Consider the following 17,092-nt stretch of genomic DNA (forward strand, 5'->3'; position numbering starts at 1 on the left):
GAAATGCTGCTGCATAGGAGGCAGGGAGAGAGACAGATAGATAGAAAGAAAAGACACATGGGCAGGGAGAGACACAGAAAGACAGACAGACAAAGGGGGCCAGGGAGACAGACAGACAGCGGGAGGGAGAGAGAGACAGAAATAAAGATACACAGACATATATTCTAGCACCCATTAAAGTAACGGGCTAAAATACTAGTGTGTATATATAAATGCTGGTATTTGTATATACACATATAAATACTTACCCAAACCACACCCACATGTAGATCACAAGTGGGTGTGGTTTGGGCAGTGTTTGAGCAGAAGCAAAATCTACAAATATATTTCCCATTAGGATGTATGATGCCAAACTTCAAAAGCGGACCCAAGTTTGTCATTATACATCTTACTTGCAAGATGTTGAATTGTTTTCCTGTTTACTGGTCCGTTGATTTGGTCATTCCCACTCCTGTTTTGATTTCCTTCTGCGATTGTTGTGTGGGGGGGGGTAGAGGGAGGGGTGTCAATCTTCCCTTCTGCTATTTGGTATTTAAACGTGTCCATCCTATCTTCTCTCTCCTGCTTTTCATCCAAAGTATACGCATTGAGATCTTTAAGTCTACCCCCTTATGATTTCTCACAAAGTCCGTTGGCAAACAAGAAGGAAATCCAACGGATTCAAGAACAGCAAGCAAAAACCAAAAGAAAAAACTGCAGACAGTATGTACAAGATGCAGGCTGTGTTTATTAAACTAAGGGGTCCCTTTCATCAAGGCGCGGTAGGGGATTAACGCGCGGAATGCCGCGCGTTAAACCGCCTGCCGCGCTAGCCGCTAACGCCTCCATTGACGAGGCATTAGTATTTTGGCTTGCCGCGGGGTTAGCGCGCGATGAAATGTCAGACGCGCTAACCCCCGTAGCGCAACTTGATAAAAGGAGCCCTAAATATAAAATGCGGTAACTATTGTCACCCTGTTGTTTTACAAACCCTCGCTTTTGCGGCGTACAGTCGGATCGCATTGATTGCTTTAACACAGGCGCTTTGCTTATTACCAATTTATATTGCCGTTTGTTTTAGCCCTTACAACTCGTGGACCCCTGAAGAAGGCGTGTCCTCCGAAACACGGACCGTGTCGGTTCCCAGGGTTTGTAAAACAAAGGGTGACAATAGTTACCGCATTTTATATTTGGTTTAATAAACACAGCCTGCATCTTGTACATACTGTCTGCAGTTTTTTCTTTTGGATTTCACAAAGTCTGTTGATCATTTTAGTAGCCCTCTAGACTGGCTCCGTCCTGTTTATACCTATTTGAAGGTGTGGTATCCAGAATTTTCTACAGTATTCTACACGGGGCCTCATTAGAGACTTCTACAGAGGCATTATCACCTCCTTTTTCCTGCTGGTCTTTCCTCTCTTTATGTACCCAAACATTCTTTTAGCATTTGGTCATCTTAAGAGTAAGTGCAAGTTTTCTAAACATTTACGCATGTAACGCACCTGTAAATGGTGGAGCCTTAGTTGTGTCATTGATCCTCAGCTGGCTTTGCTGGCTTTCAATGATGGTCAAACGCTCAGTGCTTTTGCCACTTTCGTCATTGCATCATACTATTTTTTTTTTTCCTTTTTTCTCCAAAATTAATTCTATCCTGTATAAATAATCCGTAATTGAATTAATGAAATCACTTATCTGAATTTAAACCGTTGCAAAATTTCCCTCTCCCGACATGTCCATGTTTCAAATAACTTCTTCAAGGTTGAGACTCCTCCAACATTCTTTTTTTCTTTATTTTTAATTTTTCACACCGAGTATATAAAGGATAGAATTAATTTTGGAGAATAAAATAGCATGATCAAATGCCAAAAGTGGCTAATGCGTTGAGCACTTAAACATCATTGAAAGACAGCGAAGAAAGCTGAGGATCGATGAAATATATATATTAATGGGGGAGGGTGGAGGGCAAAATTTGTATTGTACCTTAAGTGACTGTTTTAAGTTCCCCTTATATTAGCTTGTTGGAGCCTCAGTTATAGCATTTCCCTTCAGATACCACAGCTTATCCATTCAAAAACGGGGTGAGATTTGGAGTTTTCCAGTAGGTAGTATCACTTGGACATCTCTCATATATACTTAAAGAGGAATCTGAACTCTGAATAATGTTCTTGAGTCATTAACGACTGATGATATGTAATCCTACTGCAGTTCCCCGCTATTTTTAGTGGGTTAAATGTGTGTACTGAAAGTATCGTTATATGTTGCTCTTTAAATCATTCTGACTGTTTTACGCTTAGTTATAGGCGGTTAAGAAATTTTAGAAATAACACCTAGGTCTCCATCAGGGAACACCTAGATTGGCCTCCGCGTGTGCGGGTCGCTGGACTAGATGGACCAAAGGTCTGATTCGGTGAAGGCATTTCTTATGTTCTTATATTCTAAATTTAAGCAGCAAGATTCCGTAGATAATTGTTTACAAAGGATAGCCAAGCGGGTCACACAAATAACAGGTTTCACTTGAAATATGCAATTTACATGGGTCAAGTTACACAGTAAGCTAGCACTGTTGAATATTGTTATAATTTGATAATGTCTAGATTAGACATTTCACTTTATCTTCTCAGCATGGCTGAAAATTGGCTTTGATGTAGTTGGTTTTTTTTTAATGTCTTGTAAGCTATCAGAGGGCAAATTTCCAAAGTTATTTACATGGGTGAATAGTAATTTATGCATGCGAGTTGATTGCCCTTATTATAGTGTGGCTAAAAAAAAAGTGCATAGTCTTTGCAGCACTTAGAATGACCTTCCTAAGGGACTGTTTAAAGTTTCAGGTTTCAGGTTTATTTAAAAATTGGATATACCGCCTTATCAAAATTCAAAGCGGTTTTACATAATATGAGAACAAAGAATAAAAAGGACAAGTGAAAAACAAATGACAATTAATATTACAAACAATCAAAACGCACTGACAAACATTAACGTACCGATACACGATGGAAAAGGGCAGAAATACATTTTAAATAAAGACAAAAGGCTCCTTTTATCAAGCTGCGGTAAGCGGTTAACGCACGGAATACCGCGCGTTCAACCACCTGCCGCGCTAGTCGCTAACGCCTCCATTGATGAGGCGTTAGTTTTTTGGGCGTGCCGCGGAGGTTAGCGCACGATGAAATGTCCGACGCGCTGACCTCCCCCCGTAGCGCACCTTGATAAAAGGAGCCCAAAGAGAGGGAGCAGGATCAAAACAAAAGGGAGGGGAACGAAAAAATAAATAGTCAGGTACTTGTAAAATAGGTTAAAATGATTAAAAGATGGCAAGGAACAAGTTTCCATTACCGTCCTTAGAAGGACTATTGTACTCCAGATGCGTCTTTAAGTTACTTTTAAATTTATCAAGTGATGAAATTTCTCTTATATAATTTGGTGCCGAGTTCCAAATAATAGGCCAGATTCAATAAACGGCATCTAATTTGGTAGGCACCTAGTTTGCTATGGCAATCAGAGGTGCTGTTTGTAGAATCATGCCTTAAGTTTTCAAGTTTTTCAAGTTTTATTTATATTTGATTAATCGCTTAATTAAAATTGTTTCTAAGCGAATTACAATATATAAAAGTGACATATAATTAAACATAATACTAAAATAAGAAATAACATATAAGATACTATAAAACTAGCAATTTATACAATGAATACAATTTAAAAAAAAAAAAAAGGGAGGATTTACATAGCGAATATATATAATGGGCTAATAAATTTATACAACGATGAAAAAGATATCAACATAAAAAAGAAAGAATTAGGAAAAGAAGCGTGGAAAAGAAGAAGAAAGGGAAAGAAGAAGAGCTCAAAAGTGATTTATAAGTTAAAGGTATCCTTGAATAAAAAGCATTTTAAGTTCTTTTTAAAATCGCTTAAGTTATTTTCATCTCTTAACTGTAATGGTAATGAATTCCAGAGTTGCGGTGCTGATACAGAGAACATATCTTGTCGGCGGGTTCCAATAACTTTTAAGGAGGGAACCGTTAAAAGTTTATGGTTGGTTGATCGTAGAGAACGTGAGGCACAAGTAGGCATTATAATGCTAGGCACCGGATGTGGAGGTAGTGGCCTAGTGGCTAGAGCTACAGCCTCAGCATCCTGAGGTTGTGGGTTTAAATCCCACACTGCTACTTGTGACCCTGAGCAACTCACTTAGTCCTCCATAGCAGTGGCGTACCTAGGGTATGTGGCACCCGGGGCCCATCATTTTTTGACACCCCCCCTATGTAAAAAAATATTTTTTGTAATGACCATGAAACAGAATAAATGGTCAGAATAGAAACAGGCAGTGAAAATTTTCTTATATTCCAAACATAACATAACATAAATTATGTCTGAATTGTCATGACATCAAAAGTACATATGGAGTAGTTGCAGGTGATGCTTGGGACAGTTCTGATTGTGTTAGTTCGGTTTTATGTGTTTTTTGAATAGAAGGGTTTTTATTTCTTTTTGAAGGTTTTGCAGTCTTGGTGGTCGATGTCAATTGATTGTAGAGTTGGGGGTCGAGTGTTGCAGCTCGAATGGCTAGGAGGTTGTCGAACAGTTTTTTTCTTTTGACGTTTTTGGTTGGAGGGTGTGTGAATGGTGTGAATGGTGCATGAGTTCTCCTATGTCTGTTTGAAGTGGATTGAATTATTTAGCTGAAGAAATTAGTTACCCCCTCATCCCACACACATTAATTCTCTTCCATTTTTGTTCCCATTCTAAAAAACACTGATAAGTTCCTAGAAAAAAAATACATTAAAATAAGAAGTGAAAACAAAGGCCCCTACAGATGAGAACATAAAATAAGAATAGCCTAACTGGGTCAGACCAATGGTCCATCATGCCCAGTAGCCCATTCTCATGGTAGCCAATCCAGGACACTAATACTTGGTCAAAACCCAAAGAGTAGCAACATTCCATGCTACCGATCCAGGGCAAGCAGACACTTCCCCCATGTCTTAATAACAGATTATGGACTTTTCCTCCAGGAATTTGTCCAAATCTTTCTTAAAACCAGCTACACTATCTGCTTTTACCATAACTTCTGGCCACTTCATTTTTAAGTTTAGATCTTTCCTTTCAAACAGAGACCTTGCTAGATGTCAAATACAGCACAAGGTAACTTCACATGGACTTAGCTGTGCAGGAAATGTGAATCTCCTCATACACCCATCATATAGTGCAAAAATGTGCAAAGGTCTGTTTTTTTCTTTCGATCACTACATAGCCTAATGCCACACAAGCAGCGCTGTTACAAACATATTCTGTAGGTCAATGCTAAGGATAACAAAGTTTCCTTCCTTGGACCAGAAGGAGATAAACCACTGGAAGAGATCCCAAAACAACACCCAAAGACCCACTCAGTGTGTGAACCAGTTGAGTGGAGTAGACTAACTGGGGGGTGGAAATGGGCCCGGAGTTTGCTCAGCAGAATTTCCCAGACCACCTCTTCCTCTCAACACATTGACACGCTGCCACCATCACCACTAGGAACACCTCACTGGGTAGGCCAGCTATGCTATAAACTTTATAAAACACATTATTATATTTTCTTATAAAGCACATATTTTAACTGAACTCTCTGACATCCTCAGCCTTTCCATTCACAAAAATAGAAGGAAGAATAGTTCCCATTTCCTGCTGTCTCATGTCCCCGGCTTATACAATATTTTTTTTCTGCAGACCCTTCAAAAGTCTGACCAAATCCTCATTTCACTTGCATTATAAAGTACTGAGGATGCCATCTATCCCCAATCTCAGGTCCTAAAGTCTAAGACAGTAGCGCAAACTAATGCTGCCAGATACAGGAAAAAAAATTTTGATTCGATTCAGCCCTATTGAATTGGTTTTTCAATTCGATTTTCCTGCCCAGTTGGGTGATTTTTTTCAAAACTCCTGGTGGGTTTTATAGCTTTTTCACCCCCTTTGGCTTCTCCTAACCACACTGGCGCTGTGGTGTAAATAAAATAAAGAAACAAAAAGGACTTTTCCTCTCTCTGTTAAATCCTAGCTCACGTTTGCAGTCCAACACTAGCTCTGGCAGGATACACATTTCAAATCTGACATATTATAATCACAAAACAGAAAATAAAATTAATTTTTCTACCTTTTGTTGTCTGGTTATATTTCAAATCTTGTTGGTCCAAGGCTCTGGTTTTCTTCTGATAACTTGCTTGCCAGGGTCTCCTTCTTTCTGCATGCTAACCATCCATCTGCCAACTCTGTCCTCCCTTTCCATTTCCCTTCCCTTCCCAGGAAGTCTGGTATTTTTCCTTTTTTTAATCTCCCTCCACAGATCCACCTTTTCTTAAATACCCTTTCATCCGGCATCTCTCCCTCCTTCCCCACCACCCCAGTCCACCATCTCTCCCTTTCTTTTCCTAATTACCCTCCTATCCAGTATCTCTATCCCTCCTCCACACCATCCCTTGTGTCCAATTTCTCTCCCTTTCTGTTCCTTCCCTCCCTAAATCCCATGGTCCATCATCTCTCTCCCTCTCCTCTATTTTCAGACCCATTATTTCTTCCCCCCCCCAAAGTTTGGCATATGCACGTCTCTTTGAACACCCCCTTCCCTCCGTGTACTTCTAAATCATGGTCCCCCCCCAAAGGCCTGTCCCCCCTTGAAGGCCTGCACCCCCCGAAGGCCTGCACCCCCCCGAAGGCCTGTCCCCCACTTGAAGGCCTGTCCCACCCCCTTGTAGCTTCTCCCCCCCCTTGTAGGCCTGTCCCCCCTTGAAGGCCTGCCTGCCTTTCCCCCCCTTGAAGGCCTGTACCCCCTTGAAGGCCTGCACCCCCCCCGAAGGCCTGCACTCCCTTGAAGGTCTGAACCCCCCCGTAGGCCTGTCCCCCCCTTGAAGGCCTGTCCCACCCCCTTGTAGGCCTGTCCCCCCTTGTAGGCCTGTCCCCCCTTGAAGGTCTGCCTGCCTGCCTTTCCCCCCCTTGAAGGCCTGTCTCCCCCTTGAAGGCCTGCACCCCCCTTGAAGGCCTGCACTCCCCCTTGAAGGCCTGCACTCCCTTGAAGGTCTGCACCCCCCCGAAGGCCTGTCCCCCCCCTTGAAGGCCTGTCCCACCCCCTTGTAGGCCTGTCCCCCCCTTGTAGGCCTGTCCCCCCCTTGAAGGCCTGCCTGCCTTTCCCCCCTTGAAGGCCTGTCCCTCCCCCTTGAAGGCCTGCACCCCCTTGAAGGTCTGCACCCCCCCAAAGGCCTACACCCCCCCGAAGGCCTGCACCCCCCTGAAGGCCTGCCTGCCCCCCCTTAAAGGCATGCACCCCTTGAAGGTCTGCACCCCCCCCGAAGGCCTGTCCCCCCTTGAAGGCCTGCCTGTCACCCCCTCCCCCTTGAAAGCCTGCCTGCCTGCCCGCCCGCCCCACCCTGAAGGCCTGATGCCCCGACCCACCCCGAAGGACCGCTCGCCCCCCTGGCCTCCCCGCACCACCTATGAAGCAGCCGCAGCAGGATCGCGAAGTCAGCGTCAGCGATCCCTGCGCTGCTTCCTGCGCCACGGTCCCGCCCCTCCTCTGACATCAGAGGAGGGGCGGGATCACGGCGCAGGAAGCAGCGCAGGGATCGCTGACGCTGACTTAGCGATCCTGCTGCGGGCTGCTTCACAAGTGGTGCAGGAAGGTCAGTGGGGCGAACGGTACTTCGGGGGTGGGGGGGGACTGAACGGCAAGGCCGGGAGCACCCCCTTAGGGCTGGCACCCGGGGCGCACCGCCCCCCCACCCCCCCTTGGTACGCCACTGCTCCATAGCCCCAGGTACGTTAGATAGATTGCGAGCCCATTGGGACAGATAGGGAAAATGCTTGAGTACCTGATTGTAAAACCGCTTAGATAACCTTGATAGGCGGTATAGAAATGCCTAAAATAAAAAAAATTAGGCCAGGGTTTTCTTGGCCTAATATACTAGCAGCTAACAATATATTGCACCATGCAACTTCAAATCAGCAAAACGGTTCAGAAGGCATTCGCAACCATGCGCAACTTAAGACGAGTCAGAAAATACTTCAACAATGAACATTTGGGAACCATTAACAAAATACTGTAATGAATGAATATCATTTTTTCCCCTTAAATATACACATCCAAGGTGGGGGGGGGGGGCGGGGAGAAGGGTGGGGCAGGCATTTTGGTTTTCTTATGAGTGCAAATAATGTGGAGAAGGGAGGGTTATTATATGTCTTCTTATGTTTTATGAAAGATTGTATATGGGGGAGGGAGGGTTATGGGATCTGAATTAAATTTTAATAGGATATTAAGTGATATATTTAAATATAAATTGATGTTATATGCTGTTGCACTTATTATAAGTTTTAAAAATTAATAAAGAATATTTAAAAAAAACAAACAAACAATGAGCAATTCAAACTCATAGTACAGGCATTAATCCTAGGACTCTTAGACTACTGTAACATACTCTGTGGAGTGACGATGTTCCCAAATGGACTTTATTTGAAAGTATCAAAGTTCCAAAGGTACACTAAAATCATCCAAATAAAATAATTCCATCCACATAAGAGCCTTAAAGGACCTAGACCGCTAGGGATACAGGACCCAACACGGTCCGCGTTTCGACAAAAAGTCTTCTTCAGGGGTCCCTGGGGGTCCTATAAAGGTGAGTACGAGGAGTCACGTGATGCCGTCTTGGTGAGCCGACGCGTATGAAAGGAGCTCCTGGGCCCGCTCGCTTTTCCTGTGCTCTGCCGGCGTTGCTATTGGCGCAGTTTGCTTTCCCCGACTTCCGGTTTCGGAGGGGAAGTCCCTGCAGCGTTTCGTGCTCTTTTTGGGGAGCTATGGCTGCTAAAGTGACCCGCAAGGATTGGGAGAAGCCTCGGGTTGCTGACTCCAAAATGGCGGAACCGGCCCTCGTGTCTTCTTCTTCACCACGCTCTGAGTGGGTGGCGGATATTATCACGGAGGTGCGGGCAGCGATTCAAGACACCCTTACCTCCCAGCTCCAAAAGCTCTCTGACAAAATGGATGGATTGGATGATTCTGTGAGCCATCTTAGAGCGGAGTTTGGTTCCTTTCAGCAAAGGGTGTCCGATTTGGAGGACTCGGCTGGGCAGTCTCGGGAGGCCCAGACAGCGGCAGACTCAAAAATACGCCAGCTGGAACTCAAGGTGGAGGACCTGGAGAATCGCTCCAGGTGCAGCAATTTGCGACTTGTTGGCGTTCCCGAGTCGGTGTTGGATGGGCAGCTGCATTCCTTTCTGGAATCCTGGTTGGTGCAGTCTCTTCAGCTTCCTTTGACTGCGGGGCCCCTGCGGATTGAAAGAGCGCATCGTCTGGGAGTTTGCCGCCAGGATGCTACCCGTCCTAGGGTGGTGATCTTCAAGGTGTTGAATTATGTCCACAAGGTGGAGATCCTGCGGGCTATTCGGGCGAAGGGCCCCCTCACCTATGAAAATCAGAAGATTTTGTGTTTCCAGGACTTCTCAGTTCAATTGGCTGCCCGGAGAAAGGAGTTTGCTGCTGTTTGCAGTCAACTCCATGAGCTGCACATCCAGTTCGCGCTTCTCTATCCTGCACGTCTCAAAGTTCAACATGAGGGTCGCTCTCACCTTTTTGACTCCGCAGCCGCTGCCTTGGCTTTTGTGCAACGCCTAGCGGGAGCGGCACCTAGCCCTTGACCTTTCTCTTTTTCCTTGTTCCTGGTTCCTGGGCTTTGCTGGGCTGGTTTTCTTGCTGTTTTGCTGCTGCTAGCATGCAGCCTCGGGACTTTGCCATAGGCTGCCGTTGGAGCGGCATCGCTGGAGGTTTGGCGGCTGCTGACATCTTCTCCGCCAGACCCATGTCCGCGGACTCCAGCCCTTTGGTTATGTTTCTGCTGTCTTTGTTTGACTGTGTGTTGGATTTCATGGCACTGATCCCCCGTTGTGGATAGCCAGTTTTCCTGCCATGGTGCTCCTTTTGCTTTTGCTATAGCTTCTCGTTCTGTTCTCTCTCAGCATAATGCGTGTTTATTTTATTTTCTGCTTTGCTGTCTTATTTGGGGTTTGTGTTGGGAGTGTTTTCCCCCGCATAGCTGCCTGTTCCTCTTCAGTAATTATTTTATTCTTATTTTTATTTCTTGAGTTATTTATTTAGTTATATATATAAACTCCTTTTTTTTTTAATGTAATTCCTCTTCGTGGGATGGTGTTTAGTTTATCTGGAAGTTGGGGGGTGGGCTCGGGAGGGCTTTTCAGCGTGACTTGTATCTGGGTTTCTCCCAGATCCGTGCATGGGATTTTGGGGTGTGGAGATTGGGAGGTTGCTGGGGGTGGTGGGGGGGGTGTTGAGTGGTCTGGGGCAGGGCTTGGGAGGGGGGTTTGTATGTGTGGAGTGTATGGGTGGGTGTGCTTGGGTGTGAATGGATGTGGCTGTGAGACCCGGGGTGCTGGAGTTTGGTTTTGTTTGTTTGTTTTTTTTGGACTATGGGTGATCTTTTATTCCGGAAAGGAGCCGCTGGCTGGGACGGTTCCCCCGGTTGTCTATTCAGCTATCTTTCTTTTTTACCTTAGCCTTTCCTACTCATGGTAATTTAGTTTATCTCCTGGAATGTCCATGGTATCACATCTCCTGTTAAACGCCAAAAAATTCTTAGTGTGTTGAATCGACAAAAGGCGGATATAGCATTTTTGCAGGAGACCCACCTCTCTTCTGCGGAACATGTTAAACTCTGCCGTTGGTGGGTTGGCGAGCTTTTGGAGTCTCCGGGTCTGCACCGGAGAGCAGGTGTGGTCATCTTATGTCGCAAGGGTCTGCATCTGACTACCCATAAGGTATGGTCTGACCCGAAGGGGCGTTATCTTCTAGCTAAAGTCACACTTAATAGGCAGGATTTGCTCTTGTGTAACATATATGCTCCTAACACTTGGGATGGGTCCTTTATGCATTCCCTCACCAGACTCCTTCATCAGGATCTCCCCGTGGTGTTGGGGGGGGATTTTAATCAAGCTTTTGATCCCACTATTGACAAGTCTACTCCCCTTCCTCATGACAGGTATGCCCCGACTAGAGGCCTTCCCTTATTTGCTTCTTCTATGTCTTTGATTGATGTGTGGCGGATGTTACACCCTGGAGACCGCGAATACACTCATACGTCTAGCGCCCATGCAACGCAGTCCGGTATTGATTATTGGTTGCTCACGGACTCCCTGTTTTCGCAGGTGAGCTCGGCGGAGATTGGGGGATATGATGTTTCGGATCATGCTATGATTGTTCTTACTTTAGAGTTTCCTGGAGATGCCCCTGGGGGCTTTCATTGGCGGTTTCCTCTCTCGCTCTATTCTGATCAGGAGTTCATACTTTCTTGGTAGACAAATGGAAGGATTATGCTTTTCATAATGCGGCTCATAAAGGTGACTCGCTTCTCTACTGGGAGGCTGCTAAAGTGGTTTTGCGCGGTGAGATCATTGCTTACTCAAGCCGGAAGAAAAAACGGCGCGACTGTCAGGTGCTCCGGTTGGAGCGCCAGGTTCAGGATGACCGTCGCCGCTATGGGGCTCATCCCACCGGAATCAATAGAGCGTTATTGTTGGCCTCGCAGTTGTCGTTGCGGGAACTTTTACATGACCGGGCTATGAAATCTTTGGCATACTATAAATTTCAACTGTATTTGCATGCTAATAAGAGCGGTAAGCTGTTGGCTAATTTAATTCGGTGTGCTAAGGGGTTTTCCCCAATTCTACACCTTCGCCGGGCAGATGGTGGTCTGGTCCACAGGGATGAGGATATGGCGGCGGTGTTTCAACATTATTTTCAGGAGTTGTATGCTGCTCCACTGGTTTCTCTGTTGGCGGGGGATCTTTATTTGGATCAGGTCTCTCACCCGGTGGTGACAGACACTCAGAATGCACGATTACAGGCCCCTTTTATGGTCGAAGAGCTGTCGCTGGTTCTTGGTAGTTCTCCGTTGCAAAAGGCGGCGGGGCCTGATGGCTTTCGAAACTAATTTTACAGACTTCTACTTGCGGACTTGGCCCTGGTTCTGGTTGATGTGTTTAACGTTGCGGTCCGCGATGGGGTTCTCCCGCCTTCTCTTCAGGTTGCTCAGATTGTGGTTTTGCTTAAGCCCGGGAAAGACCCATTAAGGGCCTCCTCTTATCGTCCCATTTCCCTGTTGAATGCTGAAGCTAAATTCTTTGCTAAATTGTTGGCGGGGATCTTGCCCTCACTGGTGGCGGATCCTCAAGTTGGGTTCGTCCAAGGTCGGTCGTCCACTCGCAATTTACATACTATTCTGGCTTCTCTGGAGCGGGAGAAGGTTTCTTCTTTGTTGGTCAGTTTTGATGCCCATAAGGCCTTTGATAGGGTTTTGTGGGATTTTTTGTTTTGTACTCTTCAACATTGTGGTATGGGAGGTTTCTTTAGTGATGCGGTGGCTGCATTGTATCATAATCCGCAGGCCAGGGTGCTGGTTAATGGAGTTTCTTCGGCGGTTTTTCCGATTCAGCGGGGTACTGGACAGGGTTGCCCCTTGTCTCCTCTTCTTTTTGTGCTCACCTTGGATCCTTTAATCGCGAGATTTCTGCTAATCCGGCGGTTCGGGGTGTTCATCTCGGCGGCTGAGAGTTTAAGATTTCGGCATTTGCGGAAGATTTGTTGGTTCATTTAACCTCCCCGTGGGCTTCCTTTCCTGCTCTTATGTCGCTTTTTGAGGAGTATGGTGATTTTTCTGGCTTTCAACTGAATTATGATAAATCTTTGGCATTAGCTACTGCCGACTCGGTGCGATTGGAGTAGCCGGGTCAGTTTCCTTTACGGTGGGTGGATGGTGTGTTCAAATATTTGGGAGTGCAACTCACGAGCTGTGTGGGTCGGATATATCGTGCTAATGTAGATGCTTTGTTGGCCGCTACGGAGGGTTGTTTCGCACAGTGGATGTCCCTGCCTCTTTCTTTCTACGGTAGGGTTCACTTGTATAAGATGGTTATTTTTCCCCGCTGGTTGTATGTACTCCAGTTGCTGCCTCTATGTCTTCGCCATCGCGATCTTCAACGGCTTCATAGGCAGCTGACCCGGTTCCTCTGGCAAGGCAAGAAGTCTCAGATATCGATCTCTTTGTTCGGCCCGGGGAGGATCGGCGGTTTGGGACTCCCGGATATTGGCCTATATAATTTGGCTTGTTTGCTGCGATTCTTGGGTGACTGGTGCCTATGGAGTGATGACTATCTTTTTCGGGACTTTGAAACTGCTCTTTTCTCTCCTTGGCACTTGTTTTCGTTGTCTCAGTTGCCTGTTCGTCTCTTGCCCCCCGCACTCCGATCCAGTTTTCTTCTTCGGTCGTGGCGCTTTTGCTGGAAGGCCTTGGTCGGGTTGCTGGGGGGAGACCATCAGGTTTCAGATCAGTTGTCTATACGGGGGAATCCACAGTTCCTGCCTGGCTGTGATAACCCTGTCTTTGTGCGATGGACTGGAGAGGGGTTGCTTCTTCTTGAGCATCTATTGGACGCGGAGGGGGCTATAAGATCTTGGGGAGATTTTCCCATGCTTCATTCCTTGGGGGTGGGAGGTTTATTTGCGTATCAGCAAATTCATCATTATGTGAGGTCCTTGGCTCGCCCGGGCTTACGGTTTCGATCGGGGCACCAATTTCGTCTCTTTTTTACCCAATTTCATGCTAGTGGCTTGACGGTGTCTGCGTTGCATGGTGTTTTGCGCCGTCTTACTCCTCAGAAGTCTTATGCGGCTTTGGAGTGCTGCTGGGGGAGAGACTTGGGCATACCTGGTGAGTCCTTGAACTCTCCTTCCCTTATTAGTCGTATCTCTTCTATTTCTATTAGCGCAGAACTGAGGGAATGCCAATTTCGAGTGGTCTGTCGAGCATATTTTTCCCAAGAGCGGGTCTACAAGGTTGGGGGCATTTCTTCTCCAATCTGCCCTAAGTGTCAGCTGGGTTGCAACTCTTTTTTTCATGCATTTTGGGGATGCCCTCAAGTGAAAGTTTTTTGGAGAGCCGTACTCCGCTTTTTGGAGCGGCTTGTTGGTCACTCTATTCCGATGTCTCCGGTAGGCTTGCTTTTGGATAGATATGAATCTTTACGAGTGCCTGCTCGGGGACATCGGTTGCTGATCCGGAAAGGTGCTGTTATAGGAAAGAAGATCATTCTTAGCGTTTGGACGCAAGCCATCGCACCTGCTTACTGGGCTTGGAGGAATCGCTTTCATAATCTGATGCTCTTGGAGCAGTGCCATGCTTGTTTATCCGTCAGGTAGACAAAGGTTTTCCTGCAGACCTGGGACCCCTATATTTACTCGCTTTCCCCTAGGGCCAGAAGCCTGGTCTTAAACTCATTTCGATGATGATACCATATGCTCTCAGCTGTTTCCCCGGGATGGTTGGTGGGTTGTTTGGGTGAGGGTGACTGGAGGGTATGACTGGTTGGATGTATGTGGAGTTAGTTGGGTAGGAGGAGACTCCATTCTGTGGGTGGGTGGATGGGATTTGGTTGTCTTGTTTGCTATGTGCTGAGCGGCATAAGAACACAGCTTGCTCAGCATACTCTTTTCTTGCTGGTTTTGGGTTATGGGTTGGGTTTCATGGTGAGGGTTCGGGTTGGGGTGGGGGTTTGGGCTTAGGAGTGGGGGGATTGGGGGGATTCTTTGGGGGGGGAAAAATTGTTTGGTTGTACGTTTGGTGATCTCGACCTTGTTGTGCTGTTGTGCTGTATTGTGTATTTACTGATAGTGCACCAATAAAACATGATTTATACTAAAGGTGAGTACATGGGAAACAATTGTGTGGTGAGCCGGAAGTGAGACACTGCTTGCATTTGCAATGGAAAGACTTTTTGTCGAAACGCGGACCGTGTTGGGTCCTGTATCCCTAGCGGACTAGGTCCTTTAAGGCTTTTATGTGGATGAATTTATTTTTATGTGGATGGAATTATTTTATGTGGATGATTTCAGTGTACCTTTGGAACTTTGACACTTTCAAATAAAGTCCATTTAGGAACATCTTCACTCCACAGAGTTGGGTTTTTTTTGTTTGTTTTCTCTGGATTTTCTTTTTTGTGGATATTTTGGGGTCAATTCCTTTTGTTTTTTGCTTGTTGCTTTTTATTAAAAGCCCTTTCTATTGCAAATGCAAGCAGTGTCTCACTTCTAGTTCACCACACAATTGTTTCCCACGTACTCACCTTTATAGGACCCCCAGGGACCCCTGAAGAAGACTTTTTGTCGAAACACGGACCGTGTTGGGTCCTGTTTCCCTAGCGGACTAGGTCCTTTAAGGCTTTTATGTGGATGGAATTATTTTATTTGGATGATTTTAGTGTACCTTTGGAACTTTGATACTTTCAAATAAAGTCCATTTGGGAACATCGTCACTCCACAGAGTTTTTTTTGGTTTTCTCTGGATTTTCTTCTTTTTGGATATTTTGGGGTCAATTCCTTTTGTTTTTTTCTACTGTAACATACTTTATCTGTCATGCCCCACCAACATTCTAAAACAATTACAAACAGTCCAAACTACAGCCCTAAGACTAATATAGTCGCTGAAAAAATACAACCACATGACCTCAGCTTTCCAAGACTCACACTGGCTCCCAGTACAAGCACGCATACAACACAAATTCTACTGCAACCTATTCAAAGCCCTAAATGGAAATGGACCAAGCACAGTAAACTTAACGTTATGAAATTGAATTGAACGTGAAGTGGTGCATCTGAGGATCTAGCTGACAACCTTTATGACCTGTTTTGAAAAGGGAACAAGTTTGAAATATTTGCACGGCTTTCAATGCATATTCATTGGGGAAATCCTGAAAACCCGACTGGATTCAGCCCTCAAGGAGGGATTTTGGGGACCCCTGATCTAACCAAACCGTATCGACCCTTCCCAGATCCCGACGCATACTATAGCTATCAACCTTGTAATCTCCCTGGGAATGCCCAGGCTAATTTCTTGTTGTAAACCGCCTAGAACTGAAAGGTATTGGCAAGATAGAAGACATCAATGTAATGTAATGTAACACAGACGCTTACCTAACTCAATCCATGCCCAAACTCCACCCCTAACCACCCCTACTTTACCTTTAGGTGCCTCAGTGTAGACACATATTGCAAGGTGGTAGGCACCTACCAAGTTATGTGCCAAGGGAGAAATTCTGTAAATGGGGCATTTAAAGGATAAGCGCCTATCTCTTATCAATCACACTTAGGGGCCTATTACAGCATGAACATAATAAAAATGTCATTAATACTTAAAACCCCCCCCCCCAAAACAACAAAAAAAACAAATTACAAAGAAACATCAACTGATTGGCATATTAAAAAGGGATAAACGAGACAGACAGACAGGAGACAAAAGGAAATAGGGTTAGAAATACAATTTGGATAGGAACAAAAGACAAATAAGGAAAAAAACAAAAGGAAAAGGCTCGTTGCTGCTTTATTCCTTAAGGGAATTAAAAGGATACTGTAAAATTTAAATCAAATGTTAGAAGCTTCTTTAAATAAATGACTCTTGAGTAGGCTTTTGAAATGTTCGAGATTAGCTTCTTCTCTAACAAGAGCTGGTAGGGTATTCCAAAGTTGAGGGGCTACGACTGAGAAAATGTCAGGCCTTTTGGTTCCTATTATATGAAGGGAGGGGACCGTCGGCAATTTACAATTAGATGATCTAAGACTGCGGGGTGGGTCATATGGGATAAGATACTTAATAAATAAATTGGGGCAGGTTAGAATGAATTGTTTTAAATGTTATAAGAGAGATTTTGTAAGAAATTCTTTGATTAATTGGCAGCCAATGGGCATTTCGAAGTAGGGGGGTAACATGATCGTATTATTTTAGATTTTGTTATTAATTTTATTGTGGCATTTTGAATTATTTGTAAACGTTTTAATTCTTTCTGGGGTACTCCTGTAAATAAGCTATTACAGTAATCTAATTTCGCAATGAATAATGAATGAACCAGAATGTTAATGGATTTTGGTTCTAAGAATTTAGAGATTGAACGGATCAGTTGCAGCTTGAAAAACATGATTTAATTACAGAACTTATATGGTTATGGAAGGTTAATTTTTTTTTATCAAATACAACCCCTAAGATTAAGTTACTTCTTCACAGTATTTTAAGCTAGTTCCTATCATTTTCTGTCA

Source organism: Geotrypetes seraphini, chromosome 6 (genome assembly GCF_902459505.1).
Source record: "Geotrypetes seraphini chromosome 6, aGeoSer1.1, whole genome shotgun sequence".
Lineage (NCBI taxonomy): Eukaryota > Metazoa > Chordata > Amphibia > Gymnophiona > Dermophiidae > Geotrypetes > Geotrypetes seraphini.